We start from the raw sequence: 25,108 nt of genomic DNA, 5'->3' as shown, positions 1-25,108 counted from the left end.
AAGCGACTTAGCAGCGTACATAAAATAGATAGCCAATGAGAACCTGCTATGTAGCATAGGAAAATCTACTCAATACTCTGTAATGGCCTATATGGGAAATAATCTTAAAGAGGAGATATGTGTATAGATATAATAGATTCCCTTTGCAATACACTTGAATTTAACACAAGATTGTAAATCAAGTATGCTTCAATAAAAATTAAAAAGTTAATGAATGAGATCTCTCTTGCTGGGTGGGCTGTTCCCTTCTCTTTAGCTGCACTATTTGCACCCTGGCTACTTCATTCTACTCTTTTTACCAGAGGGAGGCAAGATCACATCTTTTAAATATTTGACAATATAGCCTCTTAGTTCTTCACAGTTGTTTGTCACAGCTTTTTTCCCCTGTCTTCTGAGAAAGGTAAGAGGAAACTTGCTCCTATCACATGCATTTTGTGAGGTGCTAAATGCTTCAACAGAAAGTGAAAGTGTTAGTTGCTTAGTCATGTTCAACTCTTTGTGACCCCATGGACTATAGCCCACCAGGCTCCTCAGTCAATGGGATTCTCCAGGCAAGAATACTGGAGTGGGTTGCTAAGCCCTTCTCCAGGCGATCTTCCCTACCCAGGGATTGAACCCAGGTCTCCAGCATTGCAGGCAGATTCTTTATTGTTCGAGCCATGAGGGAAGACCAAATGGTTCGCCAATGGATTCTTTTATCAAGTAGAGTCAGAAAGCCAATTCTAATAATAGTGGCTGAACTATAATGGGATGGGGCAGAACTATGGTCATTTTTTTTTCCAGGAAATGTATTTAATGCAAAATTTCTTGCCTTTAAATTTAGTGTCATTGAAGGATGAGCTTGTGACATATGGTTATCTCTGCCACTTCTATACCTCATGACATTTATGCATATATATATTTATCCTTATATATATGTATCTGTCATTTATTATGTTATATACATATATTATATATTTATGTATATCAAGCAATCAATCTAGGTTAAATCAAATCTAGTAGAAATAATAAACTCTAGAACCTGTCTTGTAGGAGAAAAAAATGATACACAAATCCTGAGAGATGTATGTAGAGAGGGGGAAGGAAAGTTAAAATTGAGAAAGGGGAAGCAAGGATGTGTGGGTCAGTTGTATATATCAGCATCAACACCAGTCAGAGTCCCTTCTCTTTCTAGTTCCTCCAAGAAGTTTAGAACTTGCCCTTTAAAACTGAATGTCTCTCTTAGAGATGAACAGCTTGTAATTAATTTGAGACTGCCAGTAGCTAAATGTATCTTCAAAACTAGGGTGCCTGATGTTTGAGCTGATATCTTGACATACACATCCATAAGGCATTCTATCTTTACTTTATGAAAATCACCAGTCACCCTGGTTATTTTTGTCTTAATTTATTTTCAGATTTCTATATCGGTGTCACCTTGGCTTTTTTTGGTTTCGTTTTGCTCTATTTTTATCTCTTGGATTATTTATAACGTATGAACAAGAGTAGAAGTTCCTTATTTGAATCACTACTGACTGAATACTGTGGTGCTTCTTTGCATTTGGGTCCTGAATTGAATCAGAGACAGGGATGTAGGTAAAGAAGTAGTTCTTTTTGTGCTTTGTGAGAAAGTCCTAAAATACACTGATTGCTCACTTTAACCAACCCCCTTCCAATATGGGCCTTGGCATCCCACCTGCATATGTAAATTTTCAAAGATGCTGTTACCAGGCAGAGAGCTGTTCCAAATGTGGATCCCAGGTGTGATTGTCATGGATCCTGTTCTTTAGTGGTCCCTTTATGGATCACCTGAGTGGACAGCAACTTGAAAGGAAGATGACTGAGAAAAAAGAAAGTAACTATTATGGAATCAGGAGAAATTGACCACTCCATCTTCATAGTAAGAGAATTTTGTTTACCTCCTCAGGTAATTGATAGATTAAGCAATAAAACTCAATAAATATAATAGAAAACTGAATGACAAAAGAATAAGAAAAGAAGAGCAAACTGAATAAGTTTGATCTAGTGGACATATATAATTAGAATACTGTTTCCAACTATTAGAGAACAGAGATTCTTTTCAAGCATACACCAAACTGATCATACATACCATTGCCACAAAACACATTTGTAAAAATTTATAAGAATCAGTATCATATAGATTGTATTCTCTAATCAAAATGGATTTAAGTAAGAAATAAAACTGTAACTAAAACCCATATATTTGAAAATTCAAAAGTATGTTACTATTTAACTCATGGGTCAAAGAAGAAAACATAGAAATACCATAGAATTTATATAAAACCTAATGATAAGTAAAATAGTACATATCAAAGTACAGTGGGGAAATGCAGATAAAGTCATAGTGAAAAGAAATATATAGTCTGAAATGCTTATATTAGAAGTTAAAAATGACTGAAAGCTAGTAAGTTAAACTTCCAACTTAAGAATTTAAAAAAAAAAACAATAGAATAACAGCAAAGATAGCACATGTAAGAAAATAAATGTAGGAGAAAAATGTAAAAGTTGAAGCACTACATAAAGCAATAGTTCTCAATATTTATTGAATGTTCACTTTAGGAGTTAGAACTCATCCCAGACTAATTAATTCAGAACCACTGGGTGTTTACCCTCAGGCATAACAATTATTTTAAGATGTTCCTCAGTTGATGCTAGTATGTAAAAAGGATTGAGAGTCAGTGATAAAGAGGATACATAGAGACAAGCATGGTTTTCTAGAAAGGATTAAAGTACTATTTAAAATGCTATCACTTTAATGTGTAATATATTTATAGAGAATTGAGAGATTAAGCTTCTTAATGGAGAGGAAAACTCAAGTTTGTAAATATGTCAATTCTTTCCAAATTGATCAGTTCTAATAAAAATCCCAATGGGATTTTCCCCGGAACCTAAAAAGCTGAATTTAAAAAGTACAAACCATAAAGGAAAAAGACTGATAAATTTAGTCATAGTAAAATAAGAACTTTTGATAATCAAGACATCTTCATGAAAGTAAAAAGCCTAAAATAGGAGTTAAATATTTGCAACAGATATAAATAAGGGATCAAGTTGCCATGAAATGTAAATATTCTGACTTGTAAAGACAAACATCTCAATAGAAATATAGGCTTGGAGAGACATTTTACAGAAAAGGAAAAGAAAACTTGCAAAAAATATGAATAGACTACAATGGGATAACGCTTCACAAGGAGATAACACCCACTGAAATGGTTAAACTAAAAAAGACTGATAGCATAAAATGTCAAAGTTTTGGAGCAACTGGAGCTCTACATAGGGCTTCCCTGATAGCTCAATTGGTAAAGAATCTGCCAGCAATGCAGGAGATCCCGGTTTGATTCCTGGGTCAGGAAAATTCGCTGGAGAAGGCTACCCACTCCAGTATTCTTGAGCTTCCCTTGTGGCTCAGCTGATAAAGAATCTGACTGCAATGCGGGAGACCTGGGTTCTATCCCTGGATTGGCAAGATCCCCTGGAGAAGGGAAAGGCTACCCACTCCAGTATTCTGGCCAAGAGAATTCCATGGACTGTATAGTCCATGGGGTCACAAAGAGTCGGACACGACAGAGCTCTACATTGCTGGTAGAAATGTAAAATGATAAATCCACTTGAGAAAATTGACAGATTCTCCAGTGTGACTCAGTAATTATTCTCCTAGGTATTTATTCAAGAGATGTCAAAACATTGTACACAACAGATATTGTTCAAGAATATTCTTAGCAAATTAATAAACAGTCTAACCAGAAATAATCCAGATGTCCATCAGTAGGAGAATGGGCAAACTGTTTATTCATACAATGGAATATTAAGTATTCAAAAAGAAAGTACTACTGATAAATGCAACAGTGTAGATGAATCTGTGAAATACACTAGATGAAAAGAGCATACATACTGGATACTCATATTAAGTTCTACAATAGGCAAAACTATTCTACAGTGATAGAACTCAAATCAGTACTTACTTCTGGTCTGGGATGAGGGGATTTTTGGTGGTGACTAAAAAGGAATAAAAGGAAACTTTCTGAGGCAATGGAATGTTTTATACTGGATAGGGATCTGGTTACACAAGCTGCACACATTTGCCAAAAAATGACTGCAAGGCTGTGCATTTTTACTGCATGTAAATTACTCTGCAATTTTAAAAATGCCTTGTAAATGCTGAAAGTGATTACTTTGTGGGAATAAAAATTAAAATGCAACTTTAGTGTTAGGATAAAATTTACCAGTGAAAGCCTTATGCTCAGGTTAAAAAAAAAAACCAACAGTATATTTTAATCAACTTAAATAAAAAAAATAAATTGTGATTTCAAAAGTGGCTATGGATTTGGTAAAAACAAAGCACTTATGTTGACAATGCATGTGAAGAGTTAAGATAGAATTATTTTATGGAAAAAAAGAAAACTTCAGTCTCATCAGCCATCATGCTAATAAAAATTATAACCTCAGTGAGATAGCATTTTAAGTTTATCAGATTGGCAAAAATGTTTAAAACCTTATAATATCCAATGTTGGCAAAATGTGAAACTATGGGGATTCTTCATATATTGCTAAGTGGGATTGTATTGATGTGGTTGTATTATGAAATAATAAATTTAATGAAATAAATGAAAATAATTTGCCATTAGTCACTTGAAGATAGGCTTACCTTATGACACATTCTACCCCTGTTTACTCTAGAGATGCATATTAGGTAGTTTTTCATGTCTCCTGAAATAAAAGCCCAATTACCTAGAAGATTCTATAGAGTTTGTGTTACCACATCTTCTCATTACCCATCTGACTTCATGTCCTTTTACTCTCTTCCTTCCTAACTTCTCCCCAACCTTATAAAGTTCCTTGCTGTTTGCTTCACATTCCAAAAATGCCCCATCTTAGAACACTCTTTACCCAGAAGAGAATGGCTTGTTGCCTCACCTTTAGAGCATTACTTAAATATCACCTCATCAGTGAATCTTAAAATTATACCCTGCCAACACTCCCAAAGCCCTTTTCCTGCTCTCATTTTGATCCATAGAACTTGGCATCATCTTATATGCTGCATATTTTACTTACCTGTTTATTGTCCATCTCCCTCCACCACAGTATAAACTCCATGATTTTTGACTTTTTTATTGATACTACTGAAATCCATAGAACTATATTAGTTCCTGGCTCATAGTAAGTACTCAACAAGTCTTTGTTGAATACATGTGTAACTGCATTCCTTTTCATATCAACTATTTTATCAGAGTAAGTTTATGAAGTGAAGTGAAGTGAAGTGAAGTTGCTCAATCGTGTCCGACTCTTTGCGACCCCATGGACTGTAGCCTATCAGGCTCTTCTGTCCATGGGATTTTCCAGGCAAGAGTGCTGGAGTGGATTGCCATTTCCTTCTCCAGGGGATCTTCCCAACCCAGGAATCGAACCTGGGTCTCCCGCATTGTAGGCAGATGCTTTACCGTCTGAGCCACTGCTTCATGCGGTGTAAGTTTATACTCGCAGCAAAATTGAGCAGAAAGTACAAGAATTCCTATAAACTCACTGTCTCCACCCAAGTGTAGTGTCTTCCACCGTCAACATCTTTCACCAAAATAGTACACTTGTCACAGTGGATGGACCTACATTGACACATCATTATCACCTAAAGTCCATAATTTACATTAGGATTCACTCTTGGTGGTGTACATTCTGTGTGTTTTGACAAATGTATCATGACATGTATCCATTATTGTAGGATTTTACAATGAAGAAAAGCTATGACAAACTTAGCATATTAAAAAGCAGAAATATCACTTTGCTTACAAAAGTCCCATAGCTTACAAAAAGCTATGGTCTGTCCAGTAGTCATGTATGGATGTGAGGGTCGGACTATAAAGAAGGCAGAGTGCCAAAGAATTGATGTTTTCAAATTGTGTCGCTGAAGAAGACTCTTGAGAGTCCCTTGTATAGCAAGAAGATAAAAGCAGTCAATCCTCAAGAAAATCAACCCTGAATATTCATTGGAAGGACTGATGCTGAAGCTCCAATACTTTGGCCACTTGATATGAAGAGCTGACTCATTGGAAAAGACCCTGATGCTAAGACAGATTGAGGGCAGGAGGAGAAGGGGATGACAGAGGATGAGATGGTTGGATGGTGTCACCAACTCAATGGACATGAGTTTGAACAAGTTCTGGGAGATAGTGAAGAACAGGGAAGCCTGTCATGCTGCAGTCCATGGGGTCCCAAAGACTTGGACATGACTTAGTGACTGAATGACAAGAAGTTGTTTCATGGCCAAAATCCTCCATGCAACAGCCTTGTTTTTAATAGCAAACATCTGGAAACAACCCAAATATTCATTGACAGGAGAATGGTAAATAAAACATGTTGTATTCATTCAAGGAAAACTATAGAGTTGTAAGAAAGAATCAACTATGACTGCACAAATCAGTATGCATGAATCTGTCTAATATGATGTATAGTAAAAAAGGCACATAGAATGCATATGCTATGATTCCATTTATATAAATTAAAACATGTAAGACTAGAAATATACATTTAGGACCTGGTATGAATTTAGTAAAACTATAAAGGAGAGAAAAATTATATGATATGTTTTAGGATAATGGCTGGCTACCTCAGTTTGGGAGGAGATGGGATCAAATTGATCTTTAAAATTACTGGCAATATCCCTTATCTTAAAGCAAATGATAGTGACATACATTTTTGTTTTATTTCAAATTGAGAGAGTCAATTTCTAGGTAGCTTGATAAGAAGTCCAGAGTCCCCAACCAGGAGAGAGGGGTCTGGGGCTCTCAAAGAGGAGATAGGGATCTGGAATTCTCAAGGTGGAAGAAAGGACAAATGTCTTTTTTCCTCTACATCCATTAGTCTTAATCACATAAAGCTTTTTTTTTTTTTTTTTTTTTTTTTTTTAAGCCCAGCGCTGATGATTACACAACAAAGAACTCAGTTTAAACTCTGTGCTAAGGATTATATAACAACAGTGTATCCTCCTGGAGGACAGTTTCTCCTTCCTGAAAACCTTCTGACTAATCTTTATATCTTAGAATGTAAATTGTGGGAGTGGGTCAGGTAAAATTTTTACAACCTTGAGACATTCTTTTGATTTATTGTAACCACTAACTTAAAAAGTATATAATTCCCTGGCTAAAGACTAGTGAGGGGGGCACTCTGTGTCCCCCTTCTGATGTCTATGTCAGAAGCTATCTCTGTCCCTTTTTATACTTTAATAAAACTCTGCTATACAAAAACTCTTGAGTGATCAAACCTGGTCTCTGGTCCCAAAGCTAAATCTTCTTTGGAGATCATGAATCTGACACCGTTCACCATAAGCTATTAATATCTCTCTATCTTACAAATAGTTTTATATGTTAGTTGGTATGCATACATATTTCAAAAATTTGCTTAAAGTCACAAAATATAATTTAGGTGCTCCTCTAGATGGAGTGGTCAGAGATAGTCACTATGAGAAGTCAACATTTGCACTGAAACCTAAACAGTGTGAAGAAGTAAGCCAGGCTTGAAGGAGAAAACAGACAGAACAGGCTCCATCTTGAAAGCAGGACTCCATCTTGGGCCAGACTGTGGACTTTGAGCTATATGCCAAGTATCTATGGAAACGACTTACCAACTGGAAAACCAGACACCCCCACCCAGCCCCCGCCAGATGGAAGATCCCCAGGGCTTGTACCTAGACTCTTGTTGCCTAAAAGAATACCTTAATTATCTGTGTAACCAAATAGAATCATAAATTCTATTATGCTTATTAGGATATGACCACAGGCCTATTGATAATTGTCCTCTGTTAACTACCTAGGCTTAAGGCATATGAATCACGGGTTAACTTTGATTGTATCTTTCTTTTCCTTTGTTCAGACTAGTTTCAGGGAATCTGGAGAGGTGGGTTTGCCCACGTACACTTAGGGTATATAAGGTTTTCACAAAAACTGGTGGAGGTCCTTGGCTAAGAGGAGACTCTACCTTGGGCCCGCCAGTGTAATAAACTGCACTCCACTATCTGCATTGTTCTTCTGAGTGAGTTTGTTTCCCAGAACGTGTGGCTACAACAGGCTGCTGCTGCTGCTAAGTCACGTCAGTTGTGTCCGACTCTGTGCCCCATAGAGGGAAGCCCACCAGGCTCCCGTCCCTGGGATTCTCCAGGCAAGAACACTGGGGTGGGTTGCCATTTCCCCCTCCAGTGTGTGAAAGTGAAAAGTCAAAGTGAAGTCACTCAGTTGTGTCCGACTCTTCGCGACCCCGTAGACTGTAGCCTACCAAGCTCCTCCGTCCATGGGATTTCCCAGGCAAGAGTACTGGAGTGGGTTGCCATTGCCTTCTAAGATTTAGGAAAACATGGGTTATAGGCAAAGAGAGCAATTCTAAGGATTCTGAGCAATGACTTAAGGAAGCCAAAGAAATAAAAGAGCTGCCGAAAAGGAAGTGGAAAGGTGACCCAAATATCTGAAGGGCTGAGATGAAAGAGGTTAATTCTGTATAGCCACAGAAGGGTTGAGGTATGCTGGTAGGCTAAAGGTATAGAGACAACTCAGAACAAGATAAGGAAGTATTTCTAAGAATCAGAGCCTTACAAGAGCATTCTTCAAGAACTAGCAAGTTCTTAGTCACTGAAGTGATTCTTAGTAATATAGGTTTGTCATGTGTTTATGTGTATATTTTAATTTTAGTTTATTGCTCCACTGCATTCATATCCTTCCATCTGGAAAATAGCTCTTATTTTCCTTCAGGATCAGTCCTGAATATTCATTAGAAGGATTGATTCTGAAGTTGAAGCTCCAACACTTTGGCCACCTGATGTGAAGAACTGACTCATTGGAAAAGATCCTGATGCTGGGAAAGATTGAAGGTGGGAGGAGAAGGGGAAAACAGAGAATGAGATGGTTGGATGGCATCACCGACTCAATGGACATGAGTTTGAGCACGCTCCAGGAGTTGGTGATGGACAGGGAAACCTGGCATGCTGCAATCCATGGGGTCGCAGAGTCAGACAATACTGAGCAACTAAACTGAACTTACTTCAGGAGTATCCACTTTTTCTCTTCCGTGTGACATGCTGGTGTAGACTAATAATTAAGATGCCCTGGTTTATTCTATCCAACAATTGGTATGCTTGAAATCACTGTCTCTCTTTCCCCTGCTTTTCTGCCCCCTTCCTTCCACTTGCCTACTCTTGGGACTTTCTTGTCCCTATTAACATAAGGATAGAAACAGAAAATTTATTCCAGAGAACTTTGCAGTGACTACTGTCTGCTTGAAGGGGTTTATAAGTGATCATTAAGTTTGATGACCAGAGCTTCCCTAGTATTTCAAACAGAAAAGAATCTGCCTGCAATGCAGGAGATCTGGGTTCAATCTCTGGGTTGGGAAGGTCCCCTGGATGAGGGCATGCAACCCACTCCAGTATTCTTGCCTGGAGACTTCCATGGACAGAAGAGCCTGGTGTGTTACAGTCCATTAGGTCACAGAGAGTCGGACACGACTGAGCGACTAACACTTTCATTTTCACATCAGGTTTGATGACAAAGGCTTGAATCTGTGTTTGCATAACATTTCATTTCACATATGATCCACATGACATAAATTCTCCATGTAAAAGAAGAGGGGAATCTGCTCTAATCTAATCTGCTCTTTGATTGCATCCATTGGCCCACTCTGAAAAGACTGTTGTTTAACTCCTGTTATCTTGATCCCTGAAACTTAGTTCCTCACCATTTTGGTTTTCATTGACTGTTATTTCCATTTCATGATACACCATTCCAAGCAATTCCTTTTTTGTTGTTCGTTTTAACATAGTCCTCCAACTCAGCATATTGTATTCCACTTTCTTTACATTTATTGCACAGTCAGTATGGTGTGGTATTATCTGCTTCTACTTGTACGATCTCATAAGGGATAGAAATACTCAGTAAATCATAGAACCTTTCATTTGGCCTTTGGTGATCATTATGTATAGTGAAATTATTTGAAGTGAGATAGTTTGATCATATTTTCCCTTTATTTTGGTCGTTGATATCATCCTATATCACTGCTGGAGTCCCTGCAGGCAGTGCTAATAATTTGAGATAGTCTTTTAGTTAATTTAGTTTAATTTTGCAGGTGCTGTTAGGAGAAACCAGCTGGCTTGAATAAAATTGCCCCCTAGATGCCAGCCAGCCATGATATTATTGGCTTTTTGAGGGTTTTCAGAATAACAGATGAGATAATAGTAGGTTTTAAAAATCCCAGTTTAGATCTGATTTTGCTGCTTTGAACTCCAATGATTTTGTGGAAGCAGTTATTATTCAGTTCTGTCCTTAATGAATCCCCCCCTCTTCTCCCCTTCCTCTATTTTCTAAGCAAATGGAATCTTTCCCTCTCCCTCCCTCTCCTTCCCTTGCTCCTTTTTATCTTTCCCTCCTTTCCTTTGTCTCTCCCTTTTACACACAAGCTATTATATAGGTAGTGTAATAGGTAGTATAATAAATAGTGAACAGTCTTCATGCCATCACTAATGAAACAGGAAAGCTTAATTTCCAACCTATTAATTGCAGATTGTAGAAATGCATGATGGACCTCTGTGACAAAAATTATTCAAGGCAAGCCAACACAGTGGATTATTAATCGTAAAAGTGTCACATTCATTAAAAATTCTGACTACTGTAGCCAAAGTAACTCAAATATTTGAGTGAATGTTTACTAATCTCTTGTGCTTCTAAGATCTTTAACAAAAATAAACCAAAATATATCAGCGCATCCTTGTTTTAAAAAACTCTTCTTTCGTTTGCCATGTTTTCTGAAATGTTCATAGTCATCCCTTTGGGTTAAATTCTTAACGTGAGGATGAGCTAGCTTGGGAAATTCAGGTTAAGGGGAAAATATATGTGAAAGAGATTCATAACATGTAATGAATTAAAAGAATATTTTTGTAATGAAACTATTGCTGTTATTGCTGCTCTTTAGTTGCTAAGTTGTGTCACCATGGCTGTTAGCCTGCCAGTCTCATCTGTGCATGGGATTTCTCAGGCAAGAATATTGGAGTGGGTTGCCATGCCCTCCACCAAGGGGTCTTCCTGACTCAGGGATTGAACCTGCATCTCTTGCATCTCCTTCATTGGCAGGCAGATTCTTTACCACTGAGCCACCTAGGAAGCCCTCATCATTAAATTCCTTAATGTGAAAAAAAAAATAAATTCCTTTATGTGATAGGGGATTTTTAAAACTATGGATTAGAATCAAGAATTTGGGAATGGTCAAGAATTTGGGAATGGTCAGTAATTTGGATTGATAATATGAAAGCAGGACTTCAGAGTTCCTTCATTTACTTCAGAGAGACTAACTCCATTTTCATCTTTTATGCATTTATTGCTTCTACACAAAGTGCTAAGTACATAGACTTGGTTAAACAAAAGATTTAACTGAATGCTGAAAACTGTTTGACAATCACTACTGTGACAAGAAAGTCAGATAATTTTGGCAATGGAAAGGGTCCTAGAGATTATTTTATTTCACAGATAAACTGAGCCATAAACAGATTTTGAAGTTTACCCAGGGTCTCATAGCTAGCCAGTGGCCATAACCTCGTGGTCTTGGCTTTGTACATGTCATTCCCATTTCCAGAAATACTCTTCCCTTCTTGGCATCTGTAGATGAATTTATCTAGAGCAGAGGTGGTTCTAACTATGACCTATGGTTGAAATCTAGCCTACAGGCAGGTTTTGTAAATAAAGTTTTATTGGAACACAGTCAGAGCTATCCATTTCCTACGGTCTGTGGCTCTTTTTGCGCTCCAGTAGCAAAGCTGATTAGCTGATACAGAGACCATATGGTCTGCAAAGCATAAAACATTTCCAATCTAGCTTTGTACAGATAAAGTTTGCCACTGACTGACCTGGTGCCTGAAGTCAGTATAACCTCCAGTATTCCCATAAATGGAATCAGAAATAAGAAAAAAAATGAGATAGATGACATGTTTTGTGGCTTCATGCCAGCAGAGTGAATCCTTGAAATGGCCCTTTGCCAATTAGCCCTTTCCTTGCTGCCAGCTTCCAAGTCACTGCAGGCTGCTAACATCTTCCCCTCCCTCTGCCATTTGCTAAGCCATCTGCATACAATTGGTCTCCCTAGTCATAACTCTAGCACTATTTCTGTTCATTCTCAGCCTTGCTTCTGATTTTGTTTAAAGGCCCTACATCCATTTTTTATCAGAAGACATTTTATAAGGCTCAGATATTCAAAATATAGCAAGATATATTTTTTTTAATGGAGGAGAGAAGCTGCTTTGTCACAGGGAGCCAAACTCCGGATAATGAGGTATCTCATTTGCCTTGTAGCCTATGGGATATTTTGCACTGAATGTAGAGGCAGGCCTGGAGATACAGATCAGAGGGTCCCAAAGCCTCTGAAACCTTAAAGGAGTATTCCTGTCCATTTGAAACCAATTCTCTAGACTTGGCCCCTTATTAGGGAAGGGCTGTGGGAGACAAGTGAGTGGGGATTTAAAAGGCTACATTTAAGGTACAGTGTGCTTCATTCAGGGATTGTGACATATTTAAGGGGGATATATACTGAACCTTGATTGTACTTTTCAATATTGTTGGCTAGTGCTAATTGATTGCTTATGAGAAATGGGATATCTTCTGCCATATCAGTAAACAAAGCAATTGTAGCCATCATAGATGTAAGTGGATGATCCCTGAGTGAACTCAGGAAAGAAAGCATATCTGCCATCTGGCAGGCCATCAAACTGCAGCCACTCTTGAGGTGAACCCTGAGGAAAGGAAGCTTAGGATGTGAAAACAGGAAACTGGCCCTAGATAGCTGAAGTGCATATCCAAGCAATGATTTCAGTGAGTCCAGATTTGTGCATCTTCCTGTACATCAGTTCAGTTCAGTTGCTCAGTCATGTCCAACTATTTGCAACCCCATGGATTGCAGCACGCCAGGCCTCCCTGTCCATCACCAACTCCTGGAGTTTACTCAAACTCATGTCCATCGAGTTGGTGATGCCATTCAACCATCTCATCCTCTGTTGTCCCCTTCTCCTCCTGCCTTCAATCTTTCCCACCATCAGGGTCTTTTCCAATGAGTCAGCTCTTCCCATCAGATGGCCAAAGTATTGGAGTTTCAGCTTCAACACCAGTCCTTCCAATGAATATTCAGGACTGATTTCCTTTAGGATGGACTGGTTGGATCTCCTTGCAGTCCAAGGGACTCTCAAGAGTCTTCTCCAACACGACAGTTCAAAAGTATCAATTGTTCAGCACTCATCTTTCTTTATAGTCCAACTCTCACATCCATACATGACTACTGGAAAAACCATAGCCTTGACTAGACTGACCTTAGTAATGTCTCTGCTTTTGAATATGCTATCTAGGTTGGTCATAACTTTTCTTCCAAAGAGTAAGTGTCTTTTAATTTCATGGCTGCAATCACCATCTGCAGTGATTTTGAAGTGCAAAAAATAAAGTCTGACACTGTTTTCACTGTTTCCCTATCTATTTGCCATGAAGTGATGGGACCAGATGCCATGATCTTTGTTTTCTGAATGTTGAGCTTTAAGCCAACTTTTTCACTCTCCTCTTTCACTTTCATCAAGAGACTCTTTAGTTCTTCTTCACTTTCTGCCATAAGGGTGGTGTTATCTGCATATCTGAGGTTATTGATATTTCTCCTGGCAATCTTGATTCCAGCTTGTGCTTCATCCAGCCCAGCATTTCTCATTTTGTACTCTGCATATAAGTTAAAGAAGCTGGGTGACAATATACAGCCTTGACATACTCCTTTCCCTATTTGGAACCATGTCTGTTGTTCCATGTCCAGTTCTAACTGTTGCTTCTTGACCTGCATACAGATTTATCAGGGGACAGGTCAGGTGGTCTGGTATTCCCATCTATTTCAGAATTTTCCACAGTTTGTGGTGATCCACACAGTCAAAGGCTTTGGCATAGTCAATAAAGCAGAAATAGATATTTTTCTGGAATTTTCTTGCTTTTTGGATCATCCAGTGGATGTTGGCAGTTTGATCTCTGGTTCCTCTGCCTTTTCTAAAACCAGCTTGAACATCTGGGATTTCATGGTTCACGTATTGTTGAAGCCTGGCTTGAAGAATTTTGAGCATTCCTTTACAAGTTTGTGCTGCTGCTGCTGCTAAGTGAGATGGGTGCAATTGTGTGGTAGTTTGAGCATTCTTTGGCATGCCTTTCTTTGGGATTGGAATGAAAACTGACCTTTTCCAGTCCTGTGGCCACTGCTGAGTTTTCCAAATTTGCTGGCATATATAGTGCAGCACTTTCACAGCATCATCTTTTAGGATTTGAAATAGCTCAGCTAGAATTCCATCACTTCCACTAGCTTTGTTCATAATGATGCTTCCTAATAGGAGGCCCACTTGACTTCACATTCCAGGATGTCTGGCTCTAGGTGAGTGATCATACCATTCTGATTATCTGGGTCATCATGATCTTTTTTGTACAGTTCTTCTGTGTATTCTTGCCACCTCTTCTTAATATCTACTGCTTCTGTTAGGATCATGCCATTTCTGTTCTTTATTGAGCCCATCTTTGCATGAAATGTTCCCTTCGTATCTCTAATTTTCTTGAGATTTCTAGTCTTTCCCATTCTACTGTTTTCCTCTATTTCTTTGCACTGATCACTGAGGAAGGCTTTCTTATCTCTCCTTGCTATTCTTTGGAACTCTGCATTCAAACGGGTATATCTTTCCTTTTCTCCTTTGCTTTTTGCTTCTCCTCTTTTCTCAGCTATTTGTAAGGCCTCCTCAGACAGCCATTTTGCTTATTTACATTTCTTTTTCTTGGGGATGGTCTTGATCCCTATCTTCTGTACAGTGTCACAGACCTCCGTCCGTAGTTCATCAGGCATTCTATCACGTTTAATCCCTTAAATCTATTTGCCACTTCCACTGTATAATCGTAAGGTATTTAGATTTAGGTCATATCTGAATGGTCTAGTGGTTTTCCCTACTTTCTTCAATTTAAGTCTGAATTTGGCAATACATAGAAAAGCACTAAATTCCTTAACTTGGCATATCTGTTTTCTTTAATTAACAGTAATCTTTTGATGTCTAGACTACCTTTGTCACAAATTCTGTATGCCTTGTCTCTCCTCCTTACCCCCTCTAAACAGTTCTCTCAGGGTTACTTGAGAATGCTGTTTTTTGGGTTTGAAGTCCGAAAAATTTCAGCCCAATAAAACATAGCTATCAAGTTTTAGGTTGTGAATATTTTTGCAGTCCACACTTATAATCTGTCAAATTCAATGTTACATATTTAATATGAGGAATTGATACTTATTTTTCTCCACATTTTATAGGTGATGCGGCTGAGGCTCAGATCAGATAACTTGCCTAAGATCACACAAGTCATAAGTAACAAGCAGAATTTAGACCCAGATTTGTCTGATTTCAATGTTTTTTCTTTTAATCTTTTCACTAGCTTGATGTTTCAGTGAAGAATAATATACAACTTTTAAAATATTAAGATGTAGAAACAGAAAATAGCCTTTCAAAGGAATGAAGAAACTCGAAGAGGACATAAGATCTTTGCCTAACGATGATTATAAAATGTTTATAATTGCTTGTCTTTTAAACATAAAGCATTCAGGTTATAATCAGATTTTATAATTGCTGTGTTAATAATTGTGTTTTATAATTGTTGTCTTAATTTAACCAACATATTCTGTGTCCCACATATGGGTGAGGGGTTGTGATGTTTTCTAGCCATTTAGTTATATTAATAATACAGCCATTTCTCTCAAGGAGTTCACATATTGGGTAAGAAGATAGTCATAGATTGTTAACAAACTTTGTTGAGTGAAAAAGAAGTGTTGGGAATACTGTGCGGGCTTGGAAAGACATTGGATATGTCTTTCTAAATCTCACAGTTCTATTGGTAAAGCAAACATATATATGGGTTATAAATGTGTTGAATGATAAATAAAATAATGGGGGTGGGCATAAGGTGTTCAGTTCAGTCATTCAGTCGTGTCCAGCTCTTTGTGACCCCATGGACTGCAGCATGCCAGACTTCCCTATCCATCACTAGCTCCTGGAGCTTGCTCAAAATCATGTCCATCTAGTCAGTGATGCCATTCAACCATCTCATCCTCTTCCATCCCCTTCTCCTCCTGCCTTCAGTCTTTCTCCACATCAGGGTCTTTTGAAATGAGTCAGTTTGGAGCTTCAGCATCAGTCCTTCCAATGAATATTCAGGACTGATTTCCTTTAGAATTGACTGGTTTGATCATCTCACAGTCCAAGGGACTCTCAAGAGTCTTCTCCAACACCACAGTTCAAAAGCATCAATTTTTAGGTGCTTAGCTTTCTTTACGGTCCAACTCTTACATCCATACATGACTACTGGGAAAACCATAGCTTTGACTAGATGGACCTTTGTTGGCAGAGTAAGGTCTCTGCTTTTTAATATGCTGTCTAAGTTTGCCATAGCTTTTCTTTCAAGGAGCAAGCCACTCAAGATGAATGGATCATGGTGGAGAATTCTGAGAAAATGTGGTCCATTAGAGACGGGAATGGCAAACCACTTTAATATTCTTGCTTGGAGAACCCCATGAATAGTATATGATAAGGGCATAGGGTGAGGATTAAGGATTTTGGCAGGCTGACAAAGTGAAGAAGGACCTTTCTGGTAGGGAAATCTAAAATGGGCGAAGTCCTAGAAATTTGAACTAGCATGAGGTCATAAAGGATTTATAGGTAGTTTATTACACCTGAGAGTGAAAGTGATAAAAGGACATGTGCCTGGATGCATAGACAGGTGGGACCAAGGAGTGATATTTTTTCTTCCATTTAACCAGCATTTACTGAACATTATTGGTGTGGGACACTGGAATGTGATTTGTAGGAGCCATGAACAATAGAAGATATTTCTATATAGCCCTCTTCTTGAAATGATGGTTGGCTTCTGGTGATAAAAACAACTCACTCACATAATCAAGTGATACTTGTATTGTCCACTCTGGATGTTTGAGTTCTGAGTTTTGGAAGGAGCTTTCATGACTTGGCTAGAAATGCTCACCCTATTTTTTTCCTCTTTTCCTAGTCTTCTACCTGTCTTACTTTATGTTATACCTCTTCTTTTTCTTTGTTTTTTTTTTTTTTTTTTTTAATTCCTAACTTTTCTCCTCTACTCTCGTTACTACTTCACCCTTCTCTCTCTTTTCTCGACTTTTTTTCTGAGAGTGTTAGGGAAGTCTGTTTGATAAGTCTCTCTGACTCTGCCTCTTGGTCTTTTTCTCTCTTTGAAAGGGCTGACAACTTGGAGTGAGAATTACAGTAAACTTTCAAGTTATTTTTCATTCCAACCTCAAACAGAAATGCCACAGTCCCCGCATGTACCATACAGGTTTGGGATCTAAAGGAAGTTGGCCTCTTTGACTTTTTTTTTTTTTTTTTGACCACACCTCACAGCTTGTGGGATCTTTCCCAACCAGGGATTGAACCCAAGCCAGCACAGTGAAAGCCCAGAAATCTAACCAGTAGGACACCAAGGAAGTCCAAGTTGTGCTGTTTGAAATTCAGATAAAATCATTTCAGGACACTATCCCACATTCTGTCAGAAATTCCCTGCCTTCTAGGTTGTTTTATGCTGTAATTAAAATGGCTCAGTTCAGTTCAGTCACTCAGTCGTGTCCGACTCTTTGCGACCCCATGAATCGCAGCATGCCAGGCTTCCCTGTCCATCACCATCTCCTGGAGTTCACTCAAACTCACGTCCATCGAGTTGGTGATGCCATCCAGCCATCTCATCCTCAGTCGTCCCCTTTTCCTCCTGCCCCCAATCCCTTCCAGCATCAGAGTCTTTCCCAATGAGTCAACTAAATGGCTGGCTCACAATTTATTCGTACTTCTGGTTTTGAGTTTTTACTTCCACTGAGATGTCGTTCTTACTGGCCTCTTTCTCTCATTATTCTCTTTCTCTTTCCTTTGTCACATACCAATTCAAAATTGGGAACTCAGTTATATTTCTTTGATTTCCACAACAAATACACACTTTTAAATGTCTTCTTTGACTTACAATGGAATTAAGTCTTGATAAACCCCTCCTACATTGAAACTATTGTAAGGGCAAAATGCACGTAATACACGTAACATACCAATCATACTGCCTTCGCAAGTGGCTCAGTGGTAAAGAATCTGCCTGCCAATGCAGGGGACACAGGAGAGACAGGTTCAGTCCTTGGTTAGGGAAAATCCCCTGGAGAAGGGAATGGCAACCCACTCCACTGTTCTTACCTGGGAAATCCCATGGACGGAAGAGCCTGATGGGCTACAGTCTATGGGGTTGCAAAGAGCTGGACATGACTGAGCACACACACATCCATCATAGCTTAGCCTAAACCTATTTAAACATGGTCAGAACACTTCCATTAACTTATAGTTGGGCTAAAATCATTTTATTTAAAGCCTGTTTTATAATAAAGTATGGAATATCTGATGGAATTCACTAAATACAGTACTGAAAGTGGAATGGTTGTGTGGGCACACCATTCTCAGTGTTTCTGTTGTTTACTCTCATGATTGCCTGGCTGACTGGGAGCTGCAGATCACTGCATTGACCAGCATCATGCGAGAATATCTTACTACACATGGCTAGCCTGGGAAAAAAATCAAAATTCAGAATTCCAAGTATGACTTCTAGTGAAGGTATATCATTTTTCACCATGGGAAAGCTGAACCATCAAGTCAAACCATCATGTCAGGAGCTGTAAGAGCTGGTGTGGGGAAATTTCACAGCATCACAAATATTCCACAGTGTCACAAATGTGCTTTTCCTCTCTCCTCATGACAAACTCTTATTTAATTCTTGTGTGGGGAAGTTTAACTTGCTCTATTTTTAAACTTTTTCTTTCCAACCCAGACCCTCCTGATCTCGCCTTTTATACCCAGTTGACCATCAAGATATTTTGTTAAAAATATTATCATTCCTTTTCTGAGGGAGTCTGCCCAGTTATTAAAATAACTTTTTGATTCTGATATAATAATAGTTCAAAGTCTACCTGTTTCCTGGGGATTCTGCCAGGCCCCCTCAGGAGCGACTAAAGGGCTGGGGAAAAGACGAGGCCTCAGGCAGCAGGGTTCCACGCATCCATAGCCCGGCTGCAACCATACCAGCTTCACTTTGATCTCTTTTTCATATTTGATTTCTTGACCATTTAGGGTCAAAAGAAAAAGTTCCAGTTTTAAAATAACATTTGAAAACCACTGCTTTAACAGTTGAAACTTATTAACCTCCAAAGAGAGTATGAATTGGACTTGTAGAAATTTGTTCCCAAAGAAGGCCATGAGTAAATTCTTGGTAGAATCAACTCTGGGAACATGATAGTGTTTCTGAGAAGAGAAGCTGTTTCTTTTTCCTGCCTGGAGTCCTGTTGTATCATGTGTTTTCTTCAGACAGGAAGATATGCCAAAGGGGTAGTTAAAGATAGAGCTAAACTTTTTTTTTTTTTTTTTTAAGAGCTAAACTTTTAAGGAGCACAGCCCTTAGTTTCCTTTCTTTATTTTCCCTCAGATGTCAATGATAAACAGTTTGGCACTTGAGTTTAGGATGATTTTCTTCATTGATGCCATCATAAAATCTTTCTGTGTTTTGTATATTCCCCTATCTTGAGTGAGTTGTCTTGCAGATGGATTGGTTTGATATGCTGCTAACAATTAAGAGAAATAAAATTCCATTATGCATTTCTACTTCTGATTAACTCTTGTGTGTAATTAAAAAATAACCACTGGGTTTCCTGGGATTTCATAGCAATCTATGGCATTTGGGCTTGTTCTTTGAATTGAGGTCATTCGTGTATATCTTGTTTCATTTATAAATTATTACCTTCTTTCAGGTAGCAATTGCGTTTGATTTATCTTTGTATCCTCCTTAGTACTAGGCAGATATTAGGTGTGCAGAAATAATTTGCTGAATTGAATTTTTGCCAAAGTAGTCTATGGCCCACCATAGTAGTATTCCATGTTTTTTTTTTTTTTTTTTTAAAGGATCCTGTGGGAAATTGCATGACAGTCCAGTGGATAGGATTCGGTGTTCTCACTGCCAGGAGCCCAAGTGTGATCCCTGGTTGAGGAACTAATATCCTGCAAGCTGAATGGCGTGGCCAAAGAGAGACAAGGTGTGGAGGTGTGGGTCCTATCTTTTGGAAATAAGTTATTGATAGGGAATTAAGAGGAAGGGAACTGACAGTGTTGAATTTGCAATGCTATCCTTGGAATCTTTTCTATGTCATCTTATTTATTGTGCTTATACTGCAGTGCCATGTTTCATGATACAGATTTGGATCGTCCTTGCCAAAGTGTTGGCTTCTTTTTGATCTAATATATAGACTGTATGATTCAAAAAGTCCTATACTTTTCTTTGCTGCTATAACTTCATCATCATGGCCTCCTTTTGGGATGTGACCTGAGAGTACAACATCCATTCAGTCCCCAGTGGTTAGTTTTGATACCACTCTTTTTGGCTGTTTTCATAACATTTAACAAATCTACTTTATGTATGAGGCTATCACAGGGCACAGAGCATTAAAGAGAAACAGTGAGACAAAAAAGTAACCTTGGCACTATTGACTTGAAATATTCTCCAAATACAGCCCCTTTCTGACCTATATCTTTCATGTCTTGGTTCTCTAACTAATCTTCACTTCATAGTTCTCTGTGGGCATACCCTACATCAAGTTAGAGATTTCCCTAAGCTTACTTTTCTATTGAAGGAACTAGTAACTAGATCTTTTTCTTGCTCTGTAATTCCTTCTACAGTTTGGAAAAAAGAACATTTCAAGTCTAGTGGTGTTGAGTCTCATAACATGAGCCATCATAAATATACAGTAATGGCACCCCACTCCAGTACTCTTGCCTGGAAACTCCCATGGATGGAGGAGCCTGGTAGGCTGCAGTCCATGGGGTTGCTAGGAGTCGGACATGACTGAGCGGCTTCACTTTCACTTTTCACTCTCATGCATTGGAGAAGGAAATGGCAACCCACTCCAGTGTTCTTGCCTGGAGAATCCCAGGGATGGGGGAGCCTGGTGGGCTGCTGTCTCTGGGATCGCACAGAGTCGGACATGACTGAAGCGACTTAGCAGCAGTGGCAGCAGCATGGAATTCTTCTCTTGGGTTTAACCTCTTCCCTTTTATTTTGTTTTCCTTCCATACAGAGGCCTATGCTCTTTTTATCTTTTGTCCTACTGGTTCTTGGAAGTCCTTCAATCCAGTCACTCTAGTTAACATACAACTCTACTTGTCTGTGTCTCTGAATAGTTCCATGTAAATCACAGAATTATGAGAAGGTCACATATTGAACAGAAAGCCAGCCAAGAGGACCTAGACAATGGGGAGAACATTTTTCCCAGCAGGTGAACTCGGATATGAAAATATTTATTTATGCAACTAATAAAGCAAGGGATAATTTTTCACATTACAGAAGGATTCACCATGGGGTTCCTTTAAATAGCTGCTTCTCTTTGTGCATGTTTTAATGGTTTTCTACTGCAAAATAATCAAATACAAGTTTCCAGAAAATAGGCAATTAGTATGACACATGGTAAATTTTGTAGATTTTTTTTCTAGAAAATAAATTTTTTAAAATTAGTATCATAGTGTATATATATATGAAAATAAATTTATAAAAATTAGTATATACTATAGTATATGTAGCTTAGTGTGTGTATATATAGCATGATAATACAATAATTCTAAGGAAGGGTAGAGTGTTGAACAAGATCAGTATCTCTCCCCGTAAACCACCTGTAGCAGAATCTCCTATGGTACTTTTGAAATGTAAACTCTCTAGGGGCAGGCTTGTGAATCTGTACTTTAACAAACTCCTCTAGGTGATTATAATTCACACTGATGTCCTGAGAACCATTAGATTAACTCATTTCCTCCCTGAGTCTTTCCTGCTTATCTTTCCTTGGCTTTAAGGAAAAGCTCATGACCTTAACTGTTTTATCAGTGAACAAACAAAGATACTAACATTGAAACTGCAAATAAAGGGATATAAGGAGTAGGGTTGGTGGGGGTGGTGAATATACATTAGTGTGTGTTCATGTATATAAAGAAACAAATCTTAAAATATATAAAGAAAAATCTGGAGAATGTTCTCATGTACAGCCTTCTCATTTCTTTTGGATGTGACCTTGTGTGATAGGTGAGCAGACATTATGCAGTGGGTACTGCTCTTCCATGTTTTGGTTTAAATGAGCTTTTGAATAATGATGTTCTCAAATAGTATTGTACTGAGTGACGCATCCTGTCCTTCATAGATTTTTGAATTTTTTTCTTATTTGCTGTATTACTTTCTTTTTCTCACTCATGTCCATACAAAGTCAATTCCCCTTTGAATGCTAGGCTTTGTGCTAGTCATCATGTCAAGCTTGTAAAAGAGAGATGGCTATGGTAGTGAGGGAACTGAGTGAATCAAGAAACTAGCTGAAGTCCTAATGTAGGGTTTAGCATATACATAGGGAAAGAAAGTGCAAGTTGCTCACTTGTGTCCAACTCTTTGTGACCCCATGGATTATACAGTCTGTGGAATTCTCCAGGCCGGAATACTGGAGTGAATAGCCGTTCCCTTCTCCAGGGGCTCTTCGCAACCCAGGGGTCGAACCCAGGTCTCCTGCATTGCAGGTGGATTCTTTGCCATCTGAGCCATCAGGGAAGCTCAGCATATACATAGTACTATATATAAAATAGATAATCAACACAAACTTACTGAACACAATTAACTGTACTCAGTATATTCTAATAACCTATAAGGGAAAGGAATCTGAAAAAGAATATATATACATATATATATATATCTGAATCACTTTGCTGTACACTTGAAACTAGCATGGTATTGTAATTGAGTATGATTCAAGTAAAAAAAAAAAAAAAGAAGGTCCAATGTGAAATAAAGTGATTCTCTGACTGAGACAATAAGAATTATAGCAAATGAGCACAGAGTGAAGAGTGAAAATACATGTTAAAACCATTACACAGGTCCATATAAATAACATTACAAGCTCCCAGAAAATTCCTTTATTTTTTATATTCATTATCCCCAGTGTCAGACTTTATTTTTCTGGGCTCCAAAATCACTGCAGATGGTGACTGCAGCCATGAAATTAAAAGACGCTTACTCCTTGGAAGGAAAGTTATGACCAACCTAGATAGCATATTCAACAGCAGAGACATTACTTTGCCAACAAAGGTCCGTCTAGTCAAGGCTATGGTTTTTCCTGTGGTCATGTATAGATGTGAGAGTTGGACTGTGAAGAAGGCTGAGCGGCGAAGAATTGATGCTTTTGAACTGTGGTGTTGGAGAAGACTCTTGAGAGTCCCTTGGACTTCAAGGAGATCCAACCTGTCCATTCTGAAGGAGATCAGCCCTGGGATTTCTTTGGAAGGAATGATGCTAAAGCTGAAACTCCAGTACTTTGGCCACCTCATGTGAAGAGTTGACTCATTGGAAAAGACTCTGATGCTGGGAGGGATTGAGGGCAGGAGGAGAAGGGGAGGACAGAGGATGAGATGGCTGGATGGCATCACTGACTCGATGGACGTGAGTCTGAGTGAACTCCGGGAGTTGGTGGTGGACAGGGAGGCCTGGCGTGCTGCGATTCATGGGGTCGCAAAGAGTCGGACACGACTGAGCGACTGATCTGATCTGATCTGATCCCCACCCTACTATCCAAAAGGTAACTGCTATCGTGATTTCTAACTTAGGTAGATTAGATTCACTGCATATTTTGAATTTTATAAAATGTAAATTATATACTTTGTACCATTTTGAATATAAATTGTTTCATTTAACATTGTGTTGATAATTTTTTAAATTCTGGATGTACACTCTTTTTCAGTTGCATGTTGCAAAAGCTATTTGGTGGCATATATATTCTTTTTCTTATTGGTATCTCCTTTAAACAAAAGTTACTCATTTCAATAAACACCCATTCATTGTATTTTCCTTCAGGTTAGAGTATTTTCCCTATTTCAAGATCTTGAAGATACTGCCCTGGTATTTTTTGAAATTTTTGTTGTTTCTTCTTTCACACATTGATCTATGATCCATATTGAAATTATTTTTGTGTGTAGCACATAGTAAGGGTCAAGATTTCATTTTTCTCTATTGGTATCTGAGTGATTCAGTATGTCCTTTAAGGTTCTCCTTAGCCCAGAGTCTTTGAGAATCCATAAACAAGCTGCAAAATATGTGATTCCATAGTCCTCAAATAAATAGTGCTGAGAAAGGTCAAGGTTCAGATCAGCAATTTTTCTCTGGCTCTGGTACCATTGTCCCATCGCAGTACACTCAACTGCACTCTGAGCCAATGTGTCGACCTCTTCCTACATCCTGCTTGGTACTCAGAGCAATGAGAGAGATCATGGTTGTTTGAGATAGTTGGATTGCAAAGTTTTTATTGAGAAGGTTATATTTGAACTGAGTCTTGAAGGATGTGTGAAATTTCTACAGAGATTTAGAGAAACAGCATTCCAGAAAGAAGCAACAGTAGGGGCAAAGGCTTGAAAAGTGTTACTAATTAGGACAGTAATGTTTTACTGGATAGTTTTTCTCAACCTTTATTGTGCATCAGAATCAGTTGGAGAACTTTTACAGCATGCAAGTCAGAAGACTCCATCTGCAGAGATTCTCACTTAGTAGTAGGTTTGGGGAAAGGTCCAAAAATTTGCTGTTTTTATGGGCTCACACAGTAATTCAGAAGCAGGTAGTCTATGGACCATACTGGGTGAAACATTAGTTGAAATATAAAAGACAAAATTGAAAACAACTATCTGCATGAGATAATTGCAGAAGATTTCAAATATTAAGATCATGTTACATGAATTACTGAGATATCATGTATTGAAAAAAGAAAAAAAAAACCATGATTTGTAGAAAGGAAGTCTTTTATGACATTTCAGAGAGTAATGGAAGCAGAAAGGTAAAAATAAAAAGAAGCTATATTTTAGGGAGAACAGTAGGTGTTCTTTGCCCACCAAAAAATGAAGCTTTCTAAGTTAGGGTGTACAGATCCCAGACATTTTCCTCCAGTCTCCTCTTGTAGGAAGTAAGATTTGTGGACTAATGTGTTCTGATGCACCTTACTCTTAAAGCTTATA

At 38.3% G+C, this 25,108-nt stretch overlaps 1 long non-coding RNA gene across 1 annotated transcript in view; it reads left to right on the top strand.

Annotated features, from left to right (window-relative positions):
• Positions 1-20,921, top strand: part of LOC123332052 — a 121,608-nt gene extending 100,687 nt beyond the window's left edge. The window contains exon 3 of the long non-coding RNA XR_006548904.2: positions 19,994-20,921. This is a non-coding gene — a long non-coding RNA (uncharacterized LOC123332052). The remainder of the gene's footprint in view (positions 1-19,993) is intronic.
• Positions 20,922-25,108: the final 4,187 nt, after the last annotated feature.

This window comes from Bubalus bubalis, chromosome X (assembly GCF_019923935.1).
Source record: "Bubalus bubalis isolate 160015118507 breed Murrah chromosome X, NDDB_SH_1, whole genome shotgun sequence".
Classification (NCBI taxonomy): Eukaryota; Metazoa; Chordata; class Mammalia; order Artiodactyla; family Bovidae; genus Bubalus; species Bubalus bubalis.
The sequence above is the reverse complement of the archived record's forward strand: the minus strand, read 5'-3'. Positions and strand labels throughout refer to the sequence as shown.